We start from the raw sequence: 19,065 nt of genomic DNA on the forward strand, positions 1-19,065 counted from the left end.
TTTTGTGTTCTTCTAATGAGGCCATTTTTGTTAAAGGGTATTTATACATTTTTTTCTTTATCTACTGGGCATAATATTGTGATGCATTTTTCACGTCTGCACAACTATATAAAGGGAGGATTGCCTAATATTTCATTACATGGATTTATGGACTCTAGTATTTTAATCGTAAAAATGGTGCTCATATAAAATGGACGATGTATTATGTTGTGACACAATTACTTTTCTTTTTCATGAGGGGTAGACTTTTTTTTAGTGTTTATATTCTTAAGTTTGTTTAGCAATCATCTAAGCAGTCGTCCACAGTAGGGCCTTTTTAGCGTTTGGCAGATGGGATACTCCATAAAAATGTGGCAAATAAACCGTCTGCTGTATTACGAGTGCCATAAGTTATAATGCACTTGTAATAAAGTGGATAGTATATCCTTCACTTTTGTGAAAAAAGTGTCCCATTCGCCAAACTGTAAGTAGGACTCATAGTCATCTGTCTAGGCATTCCGTTAATGAAACCTATTCCGTCAATTAAATACCCTGTTCCTACAATTTATTGACATGACCGTAGACGGCAGAGGCATTACATCTGTGCTGTGTCTAGTTTGTAAATGCAGTGGTTGCTTCACAAATCACAATGTGTTGCAACATGCCCTTCATCATACAGAGACATTTATCTGTTATCTGGGTCTTCTTAAACCCTCTGATGCTGTCAGGCGGGAGTAACGCCCTCAAAATCCAACACGAGTGGAGTATTCTTCCATCTCTCTCTTTGCCCATCAATGACTACATACACTGGAAAATGAGGTCATGTTATCGTAATGGGAAACAGGGAATTGGATTAGATAAAAACGAGACACTGGACTCCACCACTCTGCTCTTCAGTTCTCCTTGTCAGTGATGCCTGCATGCAATAGTAGATATTTAGACTAGGAGTTATCCTTAGTCATGAAAGTTCTGTACTCAACAGTAAAAGGGAATTGACATATCCTAGCAATATCTTTGTGTGACCAACACTCTTGTTATGTGGAACTAGTCGTTCATGAATCTTAACATACACATAATGAGTTCCTTAGACATTTGTTTACTGACACTTCCGTCTGTGAATGGAATAACTATGTCAAGCTTCGTCATCATGCACTCTGCAGAAGATGAGATACAACTTCTACTTGACTAGCGTGGTACTGCAGTATGTTTAACATTAAATATTCTTCTATTCCCTATTTCAGCACTTAGTGTAAACATATTACAACTATTACAACTCTAATGCCTTATGCTTGAAATTTACATAACGAACAAAATTGTCTTGGGTTTTTAGTCTGTCCTGTTCAGTTACAGGATAAGCCTCAAGAGTTCTTATTAATATTCAATAGCTAAACGTCTGTTTCTACCCACAACATGACATTCATAAATATTTCTCTGCATTCACAATGTCTTTCAATATAATTCAAAGGAAGCAATTGGTCTGTAGCAAGAAAAATCCTAGATCATGTAGCAAGGTCCTCGCTGCATCAACATTGTATCATGATTGTCTATCAGAGATGCCATTAGGGAAGTTACACCCAGATATCCACAATGGTAGATTTTTGTCAGAATGTTTTCCTGTAGTGCCTTCTCCACGCATGAAAAGCCTCAGTTCACAACAACACCAGCTATTATTTTTCTTGGTAAGACCCAGTGCAAGCAGTTTTGAGGAATTACTTCCCCATGTTCACCAAGTTACAAGCTGTAAGTAATACCTCCAGCCCTATTTCACATAGCTACTGAAAATGGAGTATTTATGTCTATATCCTACCCATTCCTGGGAAAAGCCCTACTACATTTATGGTTTTGTTAAGGCAACCAGTCTCACTTGGCACCCATTGTACGTGCATAAAAAATGAACTAAATATTTGTACTTTATCAATGATATTCCACCAAGGAGCAGCGGTTACATGGGCCGAATAGGAGTATGTTGTTGGGTAGATGTTTGAGATGAGCCTGCTATCCATTTTGACACTAAAGTTGTACTGTGAATGCAAGTCAATATCAGACCCTAGTTCAGCCCTTATTGTCCTCAATGACTGACTATTACCACTTTAGATAACAGTGCTCTCCTCTCATGCAAATCATTTAAATTTAATCAAAATATTTTTAAGCTAAAAGTCTCTGTCTTAGGCCGAATTATTGATTTCAAACTTTATTGTGCTCACAGAACACAGTTGAGTATCATGTGTCATCTTTTCTGAATTTATGGCTGCATGAAAACAAATTACACCAGAATCTCCAGTGCTTGAATTGCAAAGAATTTTCAGAGAATACTTAGGGCCTCATTACGAGTTTGGCAGTCCCAGTAATGCCATGTTGGGAGTCGCACCGCCAACAGGCTGGCGTAGAAGACCGCCATATTATGACCATGGTGGTTTTCCAAACAGAACACAGCCAATGCACCGCCGGCACCGCCAGTATGGTCCAGCCGCCATGGATGAGGCTAGCCACCTACAGGCCCGCGGAGACCATGTTTCAGTCAGACAGATTACACGGTTGCACACCGCCAAGGTTTCCGCCTCAGTCGCACCACCAAAGAAACCTAGGTGGAAACCAACTTTATGAAAGGAGACACTCACCTTCAGGAAGCCAGACTCATCCAGAGCCTCCATGGAACCAAAATGACATGTCTTCCTGCTGCTTCTGCTGGTCCAGAGACACCGGAATCAACACTGAAGACGATGACAGTAACCGTGAGTACACATAGACTTACCTGATGCTGTTGTAAATTGTCAAAGTACGTGCACACACACAACATACCAATCAGGAATGGGTGGCGAGGGTGGCACACACATGCAACCTGACACTGACACACACCCTCACAGACAGCCACATACACACCCGCACATGCACAGTACACACACACAGATGTCAAAAACACACCTACTCCCAGAAATGCAGCACCATCACAGTCACACACAACAACACACAACACCACCAAACAACACTACAACACCACAACCACAAAACCATCTAAGCATTGGCAAGCAACAACAATACTCACTACCCATTGACAAATCACACATACAACACAAAGTACCACCAACAGGAAACAAACACACACTATCACACCACCATACACCGCAGCATTCGACATACCCGGCAAGCACACATTACAACATATCTGACATACCATTCACCACACACGCACACAGTCAAACCACACAAAGGAACACAACACTGCAAAAAATACATGTCAACACAAACACCACTCAATTCCATGACAACAACATGTCCCCCACAGACAAATGGCCATCACACAACACACACCCATCACTGTGGGCCAAATGCACTGCACAGAACCTCACATGCTGCCCAGACAAAACAGGTAACACAAGCACCCCTTACACATAAATATTCACACACAAACAATGTCAGCCATTTTCCAAAATGCCCCAATTAAAGGATAAATATGTAATGTCAAAACCAACGACTGGTTGGTCCAATAATGTATTAGAAATAAGAATAAATGTTAAAATGTTCAAGGCCATAGGTCAGTCTAAATATAAATAGTGCAACATGCACTTGATGCACATGTTGGTGTCCCGTACTTGACTCCTCACTGCCATGCAAACTCCATAGGTTGGGGAATCAAGGGGGCAGGCAGGAACCTCAGGGATTATAGGAGCGGGGCCAAGCGTGGGAGGGGGTCCTTCTGGATGCGGAGGGGCTTTAGGTCTAGGCTTAGGGGAGGGTTGGGTTCTCTTGTGATGGGCAGACTTCTTGGTGGGGGAAGGGGCATGGATACTTGCAGGCGGGGTATGGGAGGCCTTGGATATGGAAGGGGCAGGCCTGGGGAGGGAAACCGAGCATTTAGGGGTCTCACAGGGTAAGAGGAGTAGGGAAAAGTAAAAAAATTAAAGGAACACTTTTTTAGACACACAGAGACAGCCATCAGATGGGGGTGTGGGAGTGGTTGTCTGACATGCCAGTGTGGTTGTTGTGGGTGCATGTGTGTGGGAGGTATGCTTGTGGGTGGTGGCTGTCTGTTGGGTGGGTGAGTGAGGGCATTTATGTGTATTGGACTGAGGGGGTGGAGGTGCTGGGGGATGCCGTGGTGGGTGGGTGACTGTCTGTTGGGGTGGTGACTGCAGGTATGGTGAATGTGTTGCAAGTAGGAGTATCATTGGTTGTGATGTCTATGGTTCTGGTGACTGGGGTGGATGTCTGAGGGTCTGTTGTGGTGCTGTCTGTGGGTAAGATAGGTGTAGTGGCTTGATCTGTGAATGTTGGTGTAGTGTCTGCAGGTGTGTCAGGTGTTGTCTCAGTGATGCTGGGGGTGGTGGGGATGTCAGGGCAGGTAGTGACTGTTGATGTGTGTGCAGGTGCATGCCGTTGGTGTGTATTGTGGTGCTTGTGTTTGTCTGAGCTACCCTTGGATGTTGACGTGGATGCATGCCTTTCTGTCTGTGTGCTTTTGCTAGGTCAGGGAACAGGGGTTTGGAATTGGAAAAAGGAAGGTGGAGGGGGAGCGGAAGTCACAGGTGACTGACTGCCGTCAGTGTGAAGGCCAGAGCCTGAAATGATCTCTGTAGGCCAGCGAGTGCACAGTGAATGCCTTCCAGGAATGCATTACTCTGTTGGACTTGAGTTCCCAGGCACTAGATAGCATTCATGATGGTTGACTGACTCACAGAAATTGACTTCAGGAGGTCCATAGCCTCCTCACTGAGGGCACTAGGGCTGACAGGGACAGAGGTGCTTGCGACAAAGAAGACACTCACCCTCTTGGGGAGCGGGCACAGGCAACTGGGTGGGGAGCTAAATGGAGGCCGGCAGTAGTAAGGTGGGTGTCAGAGAGAGATGGTGCTGGGGTGGTCCCAGATGGGTCCGCCACCACCAGGGAGTGTCCACTGGAGGAGGATTCAGATGAAGAAGACGTTGATCTTGTCTCCCCTGTGGCAATCACCTCACAATCTGTGCCACGGGGTCCCTCAGTGTTGGTGGTCTCAGCACTTTGGGTCGTGTGGCCGGCAGCTTCCCAACTTGGCTGTGCCCCGTCTCCTTCATCTGCTGATGCTGATGCACAGAAAGAGAGCGAGAGATTGAAAGAGGGTCATCATATTCTTCACACATGCATACATTACAACATGCACAACAGTTACAAAACAGCTCTTGCAAATAAAGCCCCAGTTAGAAACCATTCTGAGTCTACATCATGTCACAGCAAGATACTTCCAACTTTCCCATATGACAACAGGCTCACCCACAGCATAAGCCAAACATCTGAACACTACTTCAAATCCCATCAAATCAGCTGTAGCTCAAAAACATCATGCACAGGATGGATTGGCTACATCAAAATTCTATCACCATACCGATCATCAGTGCCCATCATCAAATCAGTCTAAGGAAATGCAGTAGACTGATAACACAATCACATGCCTACTCCTACTCCAAACCTGCCCACTCCATCACCAAAACACATGGTCCATGAAACTAAACTCATCTCACTTCACATACGACACAGCATGTTGCTTTCCAATCACATGTCTAACTGATCATTCTGTACACAAATTACGCAATGTCAAAAACCTCAGATGAATACACTACATGTGGCATTCCCGTACAGTGTGCCTCACAAAATGACATAGCATGTCATTGAAACATATATATAAATACTAGTAAAATATTCATTAGGAGTTTCCGCAGCCACTAATCTGATACATTGTCACATAGACAACAATCGCATTTGCTGCAATAGGGGCCTACCTAGCATACAGAATACACCCAAAGACAACCACAGGGAACATAATACACATGAAGAGCTCTTACCATTCCACAATACATGCTGAATAGAAACCTCTACTTGACAACATAAGAATACCTACATCAATAACAACTGTCCGGACATGTGATTCCCATTACCTAATTCAAGAAATAAAACGTATACAACTGATTACTAATGTACCCATTAATGACACATACACCTAGAGTCAAGCTAATTGAATGACAGCATGTCCCACAACACAGGTGTATGTGAAATAGAACACCTGCTACACCATTAAGTAAGGCAGAAATGAGCAGAGCCATAACCAAAACTGTCCAAAAAGCCTTGGATTTGCAAAGGTAATTCCAGGAACAAATAGGCTGCAATATCAAATCAGGCATGAAGTATCAATGGAGACCTGATGTAGGCAAAAAATAGCATATGTTGCACTCACATAGGTATGGCACTGGCCTATGTAGTATGGACAATACACATGGGCTAAGGGTTCAGCAGCCTAGCCACTTACCCTCTCTACTCCAAATACATTAGGATAAAAAATATTTGTACACATATCAGTATAATACCATGAAATGTGAATGTCTTATTGTCACAATTAGTTCCCCATTGTAGGATGTCCACCCTTACCAAACTTCACATTTCCCAATGTATGAATATGACATGACACCTCCTCAGACCTCATAGGGAGTGTAATAAGTTGCCCATACCAAAAGCCTGATTTGGATGACACCCTCTCATCTGTCAGACCCAAGGTTGCACATAGAGCAGATACTGTGGAATAGGAGAGCTATACAACTCAACATTTGGGTAAATGGACCTGGGAACACTAGGTGGGAAGTATGAGCAGCTTACAAATATGTTTGGCTGAGTAGAGTCACACATATGACTCAGTCACATGTGCATCTCCACATGCAGTCATACTATTTGGCAGACAATGCTGATTAACATGTTCCCATGTACAATACAATGGCTTCTTCTGTGTTTGTATGTTGGCAACTGTACTAACATGTCTTCCTAGTAGTCAGCATACCTGTAGCATGTACCGCATTGTCACAGCTGCAATACTTAGACATCATACCCTAAACTATCAGAGACAAGTACATGGGTTCTGTCAGTACTTACCCCCTTGTGGCTCCTCTGCTGCCCTCAAATGCCACTGCCAAAATGCGGGCCTTTAGGGGGGTCAAGGTCTGAAGGGCACCCCTCCCTCATTGAGAGGACATCCTGCATGGATGACACAAACATAAGGAAAAAGCCATGTCATACCAATAGTAGTGGACAGTACACAGCAGTGACAGCGAGTAAGTAATCATTCCCAACATCTCAACTCACACTCATTTACAGATTATCATCTGCATACATCAACACCTTCACTTTGTAAAACTTGAGACACACCATCATTCACGACGCCTACCACACTTTGGTATTGCATTGGGCTCACCTGCTCCTCTGCTGTACTATATAGCTGTTTATACGGGGGGTAAGACCTCCTCCATGAGCTTCTCCAGCTCCTCCAGGTGAGGGCTCGGGCCTATTACCTGCAGGATGTAGCATCATAGCTCACAGAGGCAGTACACAGCAGCTCAGGTACTGGAGGTCTTGCTGGCAGCAGTGCCATGAGTCAAGTGAGCAATACTGCAAAAGATGGCGGACAAGTCCACCACATTCAGGACCGTACCACCAGGGGACATCGCCATTTGCCCAAGTACACCAAAGGCAGCAATGTCTTCCAATGGCAATTTCCACTGGGGTTGTGACCTTCTACCGCCATCATGATTTCCACCGGCAGACTTAGGTCACTTCTATGTGTCCAGAAAAGTAGGTCAGGCAGCTACCATTTTAAACACATTACATGTATGGAAGAGTTTTATCTGCAACATTCACTATACCCCATATGGTGCAGTACAAATGTAAGTACTGCCTTCATTTTTAGTTGTCAATATGTGCATCTGTGCAGTAAATGCTGTGTTACAGGATGACACATGATATTAGGGATGTTCCATTCTTTCTAGAAAACGTAGATAATGTGCAACAACATTTGTAAGACTTGTCAAATCGGTTGGAGTGACAATGTCCAGTAACTGATTAATCTGTATGTGCAGTTCAATAGTTCATTATGACAATGTGCCCCAATGAGTGTGTCATCAGGTTCATACCTATGTCCTGTAGTGTAGATATCTGAGTTTGTAACCAACCTCGACTGCAGATATGTGTTAATTGTGTATCGGACTTTACAAGATGTCTGCATGCTGCATGTCAGATACTATTTTAAAATTTCTTCACAAAGTTTTCCTGCCGTGAAGAGAGGACGACAACCACCAGTGTACCGTCAACTAGAAGGCCTGCACACCATGGAAAAGAGACATTGTATCCAGACCTATCGGCTGAATTGTCATACTATCATGGATCCTTTTGATCAATTGGAGCCAGATCTGATGCCTGTCATTCGCAATCCCTATAGCATACCTCCCATCATTCAAATCTCATCAGTGCTACACTTCCTGGCCACTGGGTCCTTTCAGAATACAATGGCCCTAACTGCAGGAATGTCTCAGCCCATGTTCAGACTGGTTTTGAGGGATGTACTGTGTGCATTGTGGAAACACCTTGACAGCTACATCAGGTTTCCCCAACGTGCAGATTTGGCCTATGTGAAGGCAGAGTTTTATTCTATGGAATACATGCAACATGTGGTTGGAGCCATAGAATGGCGCCCACGTAGTCTTGGTTCCCTCGAGTGCCAATGAACAGGTTTATAGGAACAGGAAAAACTACCACTCAATCAACGTTCAGGTGGTGTGTCTGGCAGAACAGTACATTTCACAAGTCAGTGCCAATTATCCTGAACAGTCCATGATTCCTTCATCATGCGGAACAGCAATGTCCCACTGCTGATGACACAACTCCACCCTGGCTGGTTGGTAAGTTACAACTGAAGTGTGTTTTTGCAATGTATGTCTCCTGCCATCATAATGTAGTATGTCCCACACATATGTGTGTGGATCTCTGCCAGTTTGTTCACAGGCGACTCCGGTTATCCAAACCATCCATGGTTGCTGACACCAGTGAGGTACCCAACCACGCCAGGGGAAGTCTGCTACAGTTAGCCCACGAGAGGACAAGGCCTGTTGTTGAGTGGACTTTTGGGCTCCTGAAGGCAAGATTTAGGCGCTTGGACAGATCAGGAGGAGCCCTCTTCTACTCACCCAACAAGGTATGTCAAATAATAGTTGCTAGCTGCATGCTCCACAATCTTGCCCCGAGATGAAAGAATACCATTTATATCAGATGAGGGGCAGAACCTGTGGGTGGTAATGCAGATTCGCAGAGTGAGGAAGAGCCAGAGGAAGATGATGTAGGAGACTCAGGGGCAGATCTCATCAATCAGTACTTCAACTGACTAAAAGGTATGTGAAGTAGACATAAAATTTGCAGCCTGAAGTAGATGGGTAGATCATCTGTAGGGTTGTAGATAGCTCCAAAGCCTATGGGTGAGTTGTCCTTGCAAACTGTAAATTTTATTGTGTACAGAACAGTGTGGTCTTCATTATCATTATTCATTACCATATCAGGAGTGTATACTGCTATGTCCCATCCCTCTTCTCTTACAGGCACAGATTTTCCTAACTCCTTTTTGGCTGAACAACCTTGGCAAACGACAGACAGTGTCAGAAGCAGATGGGAATGCAGACAAACAGGAGACGTGGACATGGCTGATTCCAGGTACTATGGCCCTCATTTTAACATTGGTGGTAAACTCCGCTTACCGCCACGATGACGGCTGCCAATATACCGCCACGCTGGCAAATTTCCGTTCCTCATATTATGACATACACACACAAATCTGACAGAATACTGCCACATTCACAAATCCGCAAGCCCAAAGGTCAGTGGTAAACTGTCAGTACCAACACCCATACCGTAACGCCAACAAATCAACGGCAACCACATTATGACCCACGATTCACCATGGCGGACATTTAGCGGCGGTAAACCATTGGCAGTACATACTGCTGCGCTCAGAATGGACACTCAAATACAAAACAACACTACATTGGCCAATCCCAAAAACACACACCTGACACTCATACAAACACCATACCCACCCACCCACAGCGCCATAAAACACCCACCCACATTACCCACAATCCTTTACGAACAACAATTACTGCCAGGAGATTGACACAAACAGCACAGAGACAACTAGACACCCACACCACATACACCCATACATCCCTCACACACCCCACATCACACACCCCACCACATTACTCAACACACACCACACAACACCCGTGCCCCCATTAAGGCACCTCTGTTTCACTGATGAGGAGTTAAGGGTCACAGTGGAGTAAATAGTCAGGGTAGAGCCACAGCTGTTTGGAGCACAGGTAACGCAGATATCCATTGCCAGGAAGATGGAGCTATGACGGAGAATCGTGGACAGAGTGAACGCTGTGGGACAGCACCCAAGAACAAGAGGTGGCACGACCAACAGGGGAAGGTGCATTCTGTGGCAGCAAGGTACCAGCTCACCATACAGAGGACTGGCGGTGGATCTCCAACTCCTCCCCCACAGCTCACAGCATGGGAGGAGCAAGTCTTGGCATTACAGCATCCTGAGGGACTCGCTGGAGTACCCAGAGGACTGGACACTGGTGAGTCAATATTTACTACTTATCACCCCCCATACCTGCATGCCATCATACCCCCTCGCCCTCACTCCCGTCTCTCCACTCCATCCCACACACTGCACCAACACATGCCAAATCCTGCATGCAATACCAATACATGGCCAACCCTCCCAGCCCTGCATGGACACCAATCACTAAAGCATGCACAGCATAGGGAAACTAACAATCCCACAGTACATCACCATACACAAACAAAGGTGGCAGGGCAACATCAACGTTAGAGGGGAAGCAAGGGATGTACAAACTGTCACAGACATGAAGCATAATACATCACTTACATCCCCACAGGTGCCCCAGCCAATCTCAGCGGAGAGGAGGTGTCACGACTAACCAGTCACCCAACAGAAGATGCTTCCAGTGATGACAGGAACTCTGGGCTTCAGGATCTGGATCAATAACCTGGCCCATCAGGGACCACTGACAGTCGGTCACCCCGGCCCACTCACAGTCCACCACAGAGCCTCCCCCTCAGAATCCAACACCTCAGCACCCACCCAGCGTACCAACACCTCTGTCCCTTGGACACATAAATCAGCAGTGTGCCCACCTGTACAGGGACCCCAGTCCACACCTCGCCCCCAAGGCAATGAGGGACCTGGGGTCAGTGGCAGTGAGCACACCGTTCAGGGGACAGAGGCACTGGGAAACAGAGACACTGGGAGGACCATTGTGCACCAGGGGGAGGATTGGCCCAGGGAACCGACTCTCCAGGAGGCACTCACTGAGATCCTGGGAGCTACCAACATTCCCAAGACAGGATGGGCCAGATCCTTGATATCATGCAGGAGAACAGGTGACTTCAGTAGAAACAGTATCAGGGGATTAGGGAGGACTTGTAGACCATCAACACCACTTGATCTCCATAGCAGGGGTGCTGGCAAACATGGCCAACATCATGAGGGAAGCAACAGCCGAGCAGCGGCCCCTACCACTAGCCCGTCCATTGACCCGCCCCCCACTTCCGCTACAGCTAGTGGGCAAGAGGCCCGCCCCACGACCCACAGGCCATCAACACCCTTCCCCCTGTGAAAGGTGAACCACCCTGCAAACATTCCCTGCTACCAAACTAAAGCCACAGACACTTGTCAATACTACCACCAGGAAATGAGACTCTCCTAATTGTCCCCATTGTGTCCCACACTGTCACCTTGTCCACTTTGAACTGCCATGGCTCCCCTTCCTATGGCCCCTTGGACACTGAACCTGTGCTACAGACAGACTGGAACAATACCCTTAACTTTCCTCCACCACCACTCCATTCCATTGTACTTTTCCCTCAATTACTTAGCACTACAATAAACACCCTTGAACACAACGTGACTACTAGTATTTTATGTGTTGAAAATGTGCATTTATGGAAACAGTCACATCTAGTGCAAATGATCTGAGCACTGTGAGAGCATGACAATAATGACCTTTAGCTGTCTGTAGTCATCACAGGTGACAGTAAGTTGAGATGCAAAGGAAGTTAGTGCCATCATGCTACAGCCACACAGAAAATATTAATAGTGAGAGGAATTGTCAGTTGCACTGTCTCACCTGTGTGTCATTGGAAGTATTGACGTATAACTGCTGTTCGGTTGTCCTCATCCTCATTCTCTGCCTCCTCATCCTCACTGTCCTCAGGACCCACTGCTGCCACAGGGGGATCTCCAATCTCCTCCTCCCTCAGAAAAGATACATGCCATCTGAGGGCCAGGTTGTGCAACATGAAGCATACCACTACTATCTGGCAGACCTTCCCGGGTAAGTAGCACAGGAATCCACCTGTCAGATGGAGACACCTGAACCTGGCCTTTAGGAGCCCGAAGGTCCTCTCTATGATCTTTCTGGTTCACCCATGTGCCTCACTGTAACGATTCTCAGCCCCTGTCCTGGCATTCCTCAAAGGGGTCAGGAGCCATGATAGGTTTGGGTAGCCAGAGTCACCTGCAAGTATTGAGGGACAACATTTAGCCTCACATAATGCTATGTGGATGACACCTGAAAGTATACACTAACATACAGTGGGTGGGGACCCTGGCTCACCTATTAGCCACACCCTGTGCCTCTGTAGTTGGGCCATCAGATTTGGGATGCTGCTATTCCTCAGGACAAAGGTGTCATGCACTGACCTAGGATACTTGGCAGTGACGTGGGAGATGTACTGGTCCGCTAGGCACACCATTTGCACATTCATTGAGTGGAAACTCTTACAGTTCCTGAACACCTGTTCATTCTGGCTAGTGGAGGACAAAAGCTATATGTGTCCCGTCAATCGCCCCAACAGTATTGGGGACATGTCCCATTGCATAGAATCTGGCCTTCACAGTGGCAAATCTTCCACCTAGGGGAAAGCTATGTAGCTGCACATGTGTTTCACCAGGGCAGACAAAACTCTTGCAGCACAATTGAAAACATTGGCTATGACATTCCTGCTGCTAAGCCCACTGCCACTTGGAAAGAACCAGTTGCCAGGAAATGGAACACTTATAACACTTGCACAAGAGGGGGGATCCCAGTTGGATGACAGATGGCTAAAATCAGATCATGCTCCAATTGGGCACACAGCTCTGTGATTGTGGCCCTGTCCAGTCTATAGGTGAGTATAATGTGCCTGTCCTCCAGTGCAGCCAAGTCAAAAAGCGTTCTGTAAACCGGGGGTTGTCTCCTCCTATTCATCCGCAAGAGTAGGTATCTAAGGGACACAAGAGTGAGTAGGCTGTCACAATTTGAACAATGGAACCACCACCTCAGTATACATAGTGCATTTATGTGATGTGACAGTGGGAATGGCGAGGTATGTGCTAATCTAGGCTGTGACGCAGTTAAGGTTGATATGATCATTGTCCGCCACCATGAAATGGTGACCGCCTATCCTGTATGTAGGGACAGGTGGAAGTGAGGTAACTCTGCCGACGCTGAGCGTTGTGGCGGAAGGCAGCCTTGCACAGCCATGTAATTCCTCATTGGATAATGTGGGGCTCTATAGAGTTCAGTGGCCAATGTGGATCAGCCCCAGCGGTGATGGTGTACACCGCCGCAAACGTGACCGCCATTTTCCATCAGATTCCTCACTTGTTTTCTGACCTTCAACAGGAGAACACCTACACTACGTGTGCTGCTGTGACCTGTGTCTGGAACCTACCATGGCCCGTGAGACCGGGGAAAGGGCCCCTGCCTTCACTGCGGTTTAGTTGGAGCGATTGGTGGATGGGGTGTTACCCCAGTACGGACTTCTGTATGGGCCTTCAGACCAACAGGTGAGTACACCTGGGACACGATGCATGTGTGAAGCATACATGTAGATGTGTGTGCAAGCATTGTGTCATCGGGGGAGGGGATGTCTTGTGGTGGTGTACATGGTGTGCGCCGGGCGATGTGTGTGCCAATGGTGATGGAAACAGGATTGGTGGGCCATATGTGTGACAGGCTGGATTGTATGTGTAATGGTGTCCTCCTCTCTGTATTACCTCTGCAGGTCAGCGCCCATCAAAAGAAGAGATTATGGCGTGCCATCACCAAGGATGAGTGGACCCTGGGGGTCTATGGCAGGCGGAGCACCCACTGTGGGCGGACCTGAGATGTTGGACACGGAAGACCGCGGAGGTGAATCTGGGGATGGCCTCCCAACGAGGATGGGGTGCCAATCGGAGCCTGACCCCCCTGATGGCCTGCATACTGGCGGTAGCCTACCCTGAGCTGGATGGGTGCTTGAGGGCATCACAGCAGCCACAAGGGGGTGAGGACAGAGAGTGTTAAAGCTATAATTGGTAGGTGGCATGGTATCTGGGTGGTGGGTGTGAGTTAGTGGGTGCCCCTTATTGCCAGGTCAGACATTGCAGCATGATCCAGCTTAAAGGTAATGGGTGTATGGCAAATGGAGGTAAGCTTGCTAGCATTCCATGTCAGTCAGGTCTTAGTGAGTACCAGGAGGGGTGCAGTTGGCGGTGTGTGCCCCTCATCTTGCTGTGGCATCTAGCCAAATCACTGGCAGTACAATGCATAGTGCTCAATCCTGATCCCTATGTGTGATGGTGCTGTGTATGCCAACTGTGGTTTTGGTGTAGTAACTGACACAGTGTTTCCTTTGTCTCTCTGCCCCCGTTTTTTCTTCTGTCATCCTGTCCATGTGTGCATTAGCATCATCTGATGGAGGAGCAGGGGCACCGGTGACAGAGGGAGCTGCATCCCACAGGACCCTGGGGGCAGAGTCCACCGATGCCGAGGGAACCAGTGGAACAGAGGGTGAGGGTAGCACCACGGCAGAGAGGAGGTGGAAACACAGACTCAGATAGCTCCTCCGATGGAAGCTCCCTGGTGGTGGCGGACACCTCTGTGGCCATCCCAGCTCAGGGACAGCCACCACCCCTATCCCAGCACCGCTGTCCAAGTTGCCAATCAGTGAGTTGCCCGTGCCCGCTCACCCAGGAGGGTGGGCATATCCTTCTCCCCAGGCACCTCAGGCCCTGCCCCAGTGAGCCCTGCTGCCCTGATTGAGGAGGCTATTGACCTCCTGAGATCTACCTCTGTAGAGCAGTCAACCATTGTGAATGTCATCCAGGGGCTGGCATCCCAGATGCAGCAATGCAATGCATTCCTGGAGGGCATCTTTGGTGGATTGGCGACCCAACAGATTCAGGCTCTGGCTTCCTCTCTGATGGCAGCCGTTGTCCCTGTTCCTACCGTCCCCCCTCCAACTACCACTTCCCAGTCCCAGTCTCCTCAACCCCAACCCATCCCATGCACACATACTGACGAGCATGCACACTAGACAACACACATGAGTGGCACAGTCAAACACAGGCACCACACTTCATCCCACAAGCACTCACGCAAACACCAGTCAGTCACACAGACAACTACATCCACTACTTCCACTGTCTCCTCCTCCTCCTCCTCCTCATCCTTCACAGTCACGTCGACACTCACACCTGCATGCACTGCATCAACATCCACCACCAGCATCACCACACCAAGCAGCACACACACCTCACTAGCAGACACCTCCACTACAACCACCCACACGCCCCCTGTGTCCTCTCCCACCCTGTCTGTCCCCCCTCCTAAAGGATACAAACGCAAGCACTCAGACACCCAACAGCCATCCACCTCACATCAGCACATTGCCCATGCACCTGCACCCAAGTCCAGCAGACATACACCTCCAAGAACCACTCCCTCAACCTCCACTCCCATCCCTCCTCCCTCATCCTGCCCCACCGTCCCTAAGAAGTTTTTCCTTGCCCAACTTGACCTCTTCCATTCCCCTCACCCCATCCTGTCCGTAAGAGCAGGGTCACAAAGACCCAGCCCAGCACCTCAGCCAAACAGTCCACGTGGACAGTAGAAGCACCTCCTAGTTGTGGTGGCAAGACAGTGATGGGTCCCACTCCACCAGCCAGGAAGGCTAAGGATTCATCACCTCCTGCCATGAAGGGAAAGAAGCCCTCAACTTCTGTCAGGAAGGCTAAGGATCTATCACCTCCTGCCATGAAGGGAAAGAAGCCCTCAACTTCTGCCATGAAGGGGAAGGAGCCCGCACCTCCTGCCATAAAGGGGAAGAAACCCTTGACTCCTGCCAGGAAGTGTAAGGAGCCCGCACATCCTACCATGAAGGGGAAGAAACCCTCAACCCCTGCCAGGAAGGGTAAGGATCCCACACCTCCTGCCATGAAGGGGAAGAAGCCCTCAACTCCAGAAGAGGCTGTCAGGGTGACATCACCACCACCACCAGTTGTCACAGACCCCTCACCGCCTGCTGAGGAAGTGCAGCCCACTCCTCCTGCAGAGGCTGCCCAGGAGGCATTGTCACCTGCTGATACAGTGCAGCCTTCACCTCCATCAGAGGCTGCCCAGGAGGCACCTTCACCTGCTGAAACAGTGCAGCCCTCACCTTCAGATGAGACAGTGCAGCCCTCACCACCATCGGAGGGCATGTAGGCAACCCACCAGGGACTGCTGTACAAGGGCCCCCCTCCAAAAGCAGTGGACATGTTTCCCACCTGAGAGACTGTGTCCTTGCACTCCCCAGCAGAGAGAAATGGGCATGTAGCCCCCTCCAGAAGCAGTGAGCAAGTCAGCCACCTGAGAGACTGATCTTGCACTCCCCAGCAGAGAGAAATGTGCATGGAGCCCCCTCCAGAAGCAGTGGGCAAGTCAGCCACCTGAGAGACTGCGCCCTTGCACTCCACAGCAGAGAGAAATGGGCATAGAGCCCCCTCCAGAACCTGTGGGCATGTTCCCGTATTCGGCTGAAGTGCCCCCCAATCACCATCCCCATGAGGTGCCTGCCCACTTGCAAACTGATGCCTCTGCAGAGTTCTATCCGGATGATGTCAGGATTCTAGTTGGGCCTTGGACTGTGCCCTGTGGCCATGTGAGCCCTTAGTACTTTGGACTGGGTATTGGCCCTTTGTGTACATTTGTACATATCTGTTTTTCGTACAATTGGTTCACTTGGTAGCTGTTCACAATCAATACATTCTCATTACTGCATTCTTATTGTCCTTGCATTATTATGCCATGTGTGTTGTGTGCCATTATTTTTTGCCTGCAGCTGGTTGTGTGTATGGTGTGTGTTGTGCGTGTGTGTGTCACTCTCCTTTGGGGAAGACATTCAGTTTCGGTTCCATGGTGGTTTTGTCCTTCTCTGTGTCTCCGATGGTGAGTTTTTCGTCTTCTGTGATGTGTTTCCGCCAGGCTTTTGATGGCGTTGCTACCGCCCTGGAAATTGTGGTGGTTTCCTGTGTCACGATATGGTCTGCAGTACTTTGTCTTCTGCCTGGCTGTTGACTGCTACTGCAGTGGTGAGTGTTGTTGACGCCCTGGCACTTGGTGTGGTACATTGGCTGTCAATGGGAGTTATCTCCGCCATAGTAATAATTTGGCGGTAATTACCGCCAGCCTGTTGGCGGTATAACCACCACTTCATCACTCACCACCAATGTTATAATGAGGGCCTATGAGTCTTGATTATGTGGAGTGTGATCGACATTGTTAAACTGTCAGGATACGGGTGGAAAAGTGTTTCCCGTTAAGGTAACCTGTAGGGTACATGAGGTCATCTAATGCTGCCATTTGTGGCGGAATATGTGTCTGGCTCAGGTGTGAATGTGGGGCCATAACCTCTCCCTGCACAATGGTAACAGTTTTATATATTCTAACTTGAATTTAGCTGTCAGTGTGTTCCTACTTTGCAGACTAATGTGCATGTCACTGTGGATGACATAGGTGAGTGACAAGCCTACATTTATGTGGCCAATGCAGGTGAAAGTTTGTAGGTCAGTACTGATCTCTGTACCATAGGATATTATATTTGGAAGCTATGGTATGGGTATGTGACAAGGCTTTACCAACGGATACAAAGTACCAATTGGTGTGCCTCCTGCCTTGTTGGTAGGGTGGCATGACTCTAACTTCTGTACCGTGTAGTTTAGCATTGTGTTACACCTTAGGAGACATCTTGATGCTACTCTCAGTCATGCTCTTTGTGCTGTTAGCATATCTTTCACTGATTGTGTGTAGTATTTTAAAACCTATTTGGTATATTTCCAATTACAATCCTATTGTAACAAGTCTTCTGCTGATCGACTCCACATATAGGGTCCATAACAATGGGTATACAATACTGAGTCATACACAGGATCGGTGTTTAAGTGTGATTTATTGTGGAGAAACAAAACACATATGTGGCTATGAACGTTAAACTCCCATAGAAAAAAGGTAATAGGTTTAGGCATGGTGGATTACATCATCAGGGTAGCTGCTACACTATTTGGGAACATAGGTCCAGTGTCCTTGCACCATAGGAAAATGGAGATCGTTTACAGAACAGTCAGCAGGGTGTATCTGTGGCACACAAGGAGAACACATTTACTGGGGGGATCTTCAGCTACAGAGGGTGTGGTGTCTGAGGCATGTCCTTTCCCTGGCAGGGCCTCCATTCCACTAGCAGCCACAGATGTAGAAGGGCCTGATGTATCATATCATTGCTAGTGGAAGGGGCCAGATGTTGGGTACAAGACCTACTCAGTGTGGTATTCAAGTCTCTCAGCACCCCTGCAATGGAAGCCAAGTGGGCATTTTGTGCCTGCCACTGCTGCATAACTTCCTGGTGGCTGCCACTCTGCAGCTTTTGGATTTCCCCCAACATGGTGATAACTTGGCCCATCGTTCCCAAGGACTTCCAGGACTTGGGATATGGTATCCTGGTCAGTGGTGTCCCTTTGAGACTCCATCCTCTGGCCCACAGCATCCCTCCCACACACGTTGCCCCACATGCCTGTTTCCCTGGCACAGTGAGCCCACTCCCAGTGGTGGCAGGTCTATCATAGTTAGAGGTAGCAAGGTGAGACTCAGGTACCTGGACTGTGGGGAACAAAATGGATCACACAGTTCTTGGGACATAGGGTAGATAGCAAATGGTTGCCTGTGATGTAGATACAACAGTGCGGGGAGGAGTTGATGTGGGCAGGGTGACGCTGTCAGATGTTGACTGACCAGGTGTCCCAGATGGGCCAGTTCTTCATCAGTGCCTAGACATCCAGGGGTGTTGTCCTCACTGGGGCCTTCATCTACAGGGATAGTGGCAATATCTGGTATCCTCTCAATGGTGACAATGGCAAGGTTACCTTTGGAGGGAGT

At 48.0% G+C, this 19,065-nt stretch overlaps 1 protein-coding gene across 1 annotated transcript in view; it reads left to right on the forward strand.

The window, feature by feature from the left end:
- NOSTRIN (nitric oxide synthase trafficking) overlaps positions 1 to 19,065 on the forward strand; it is a 554,795-nt gene that overhangs the window by 324,799 nt on the left and 210,931 nt on the right. The window lies entirely within an intron of this gene.

The sequence above is a fragment of the Pleurodeles waltl genome, chromosome 3_1 (assembly GCF_031143425.1).
Source record: "Pleurodeles waltl isolate 20211129_DDA chromosome 3_1, aPleWal1.hap1.20221129, whole genome shotgun sequence".
Lineage (NCBI taxonomy): Eukaryota > Metazoa > Chordata > Amphibia > Caudata > Salamandridae > Pleurodeles > Pleurodeles waltl.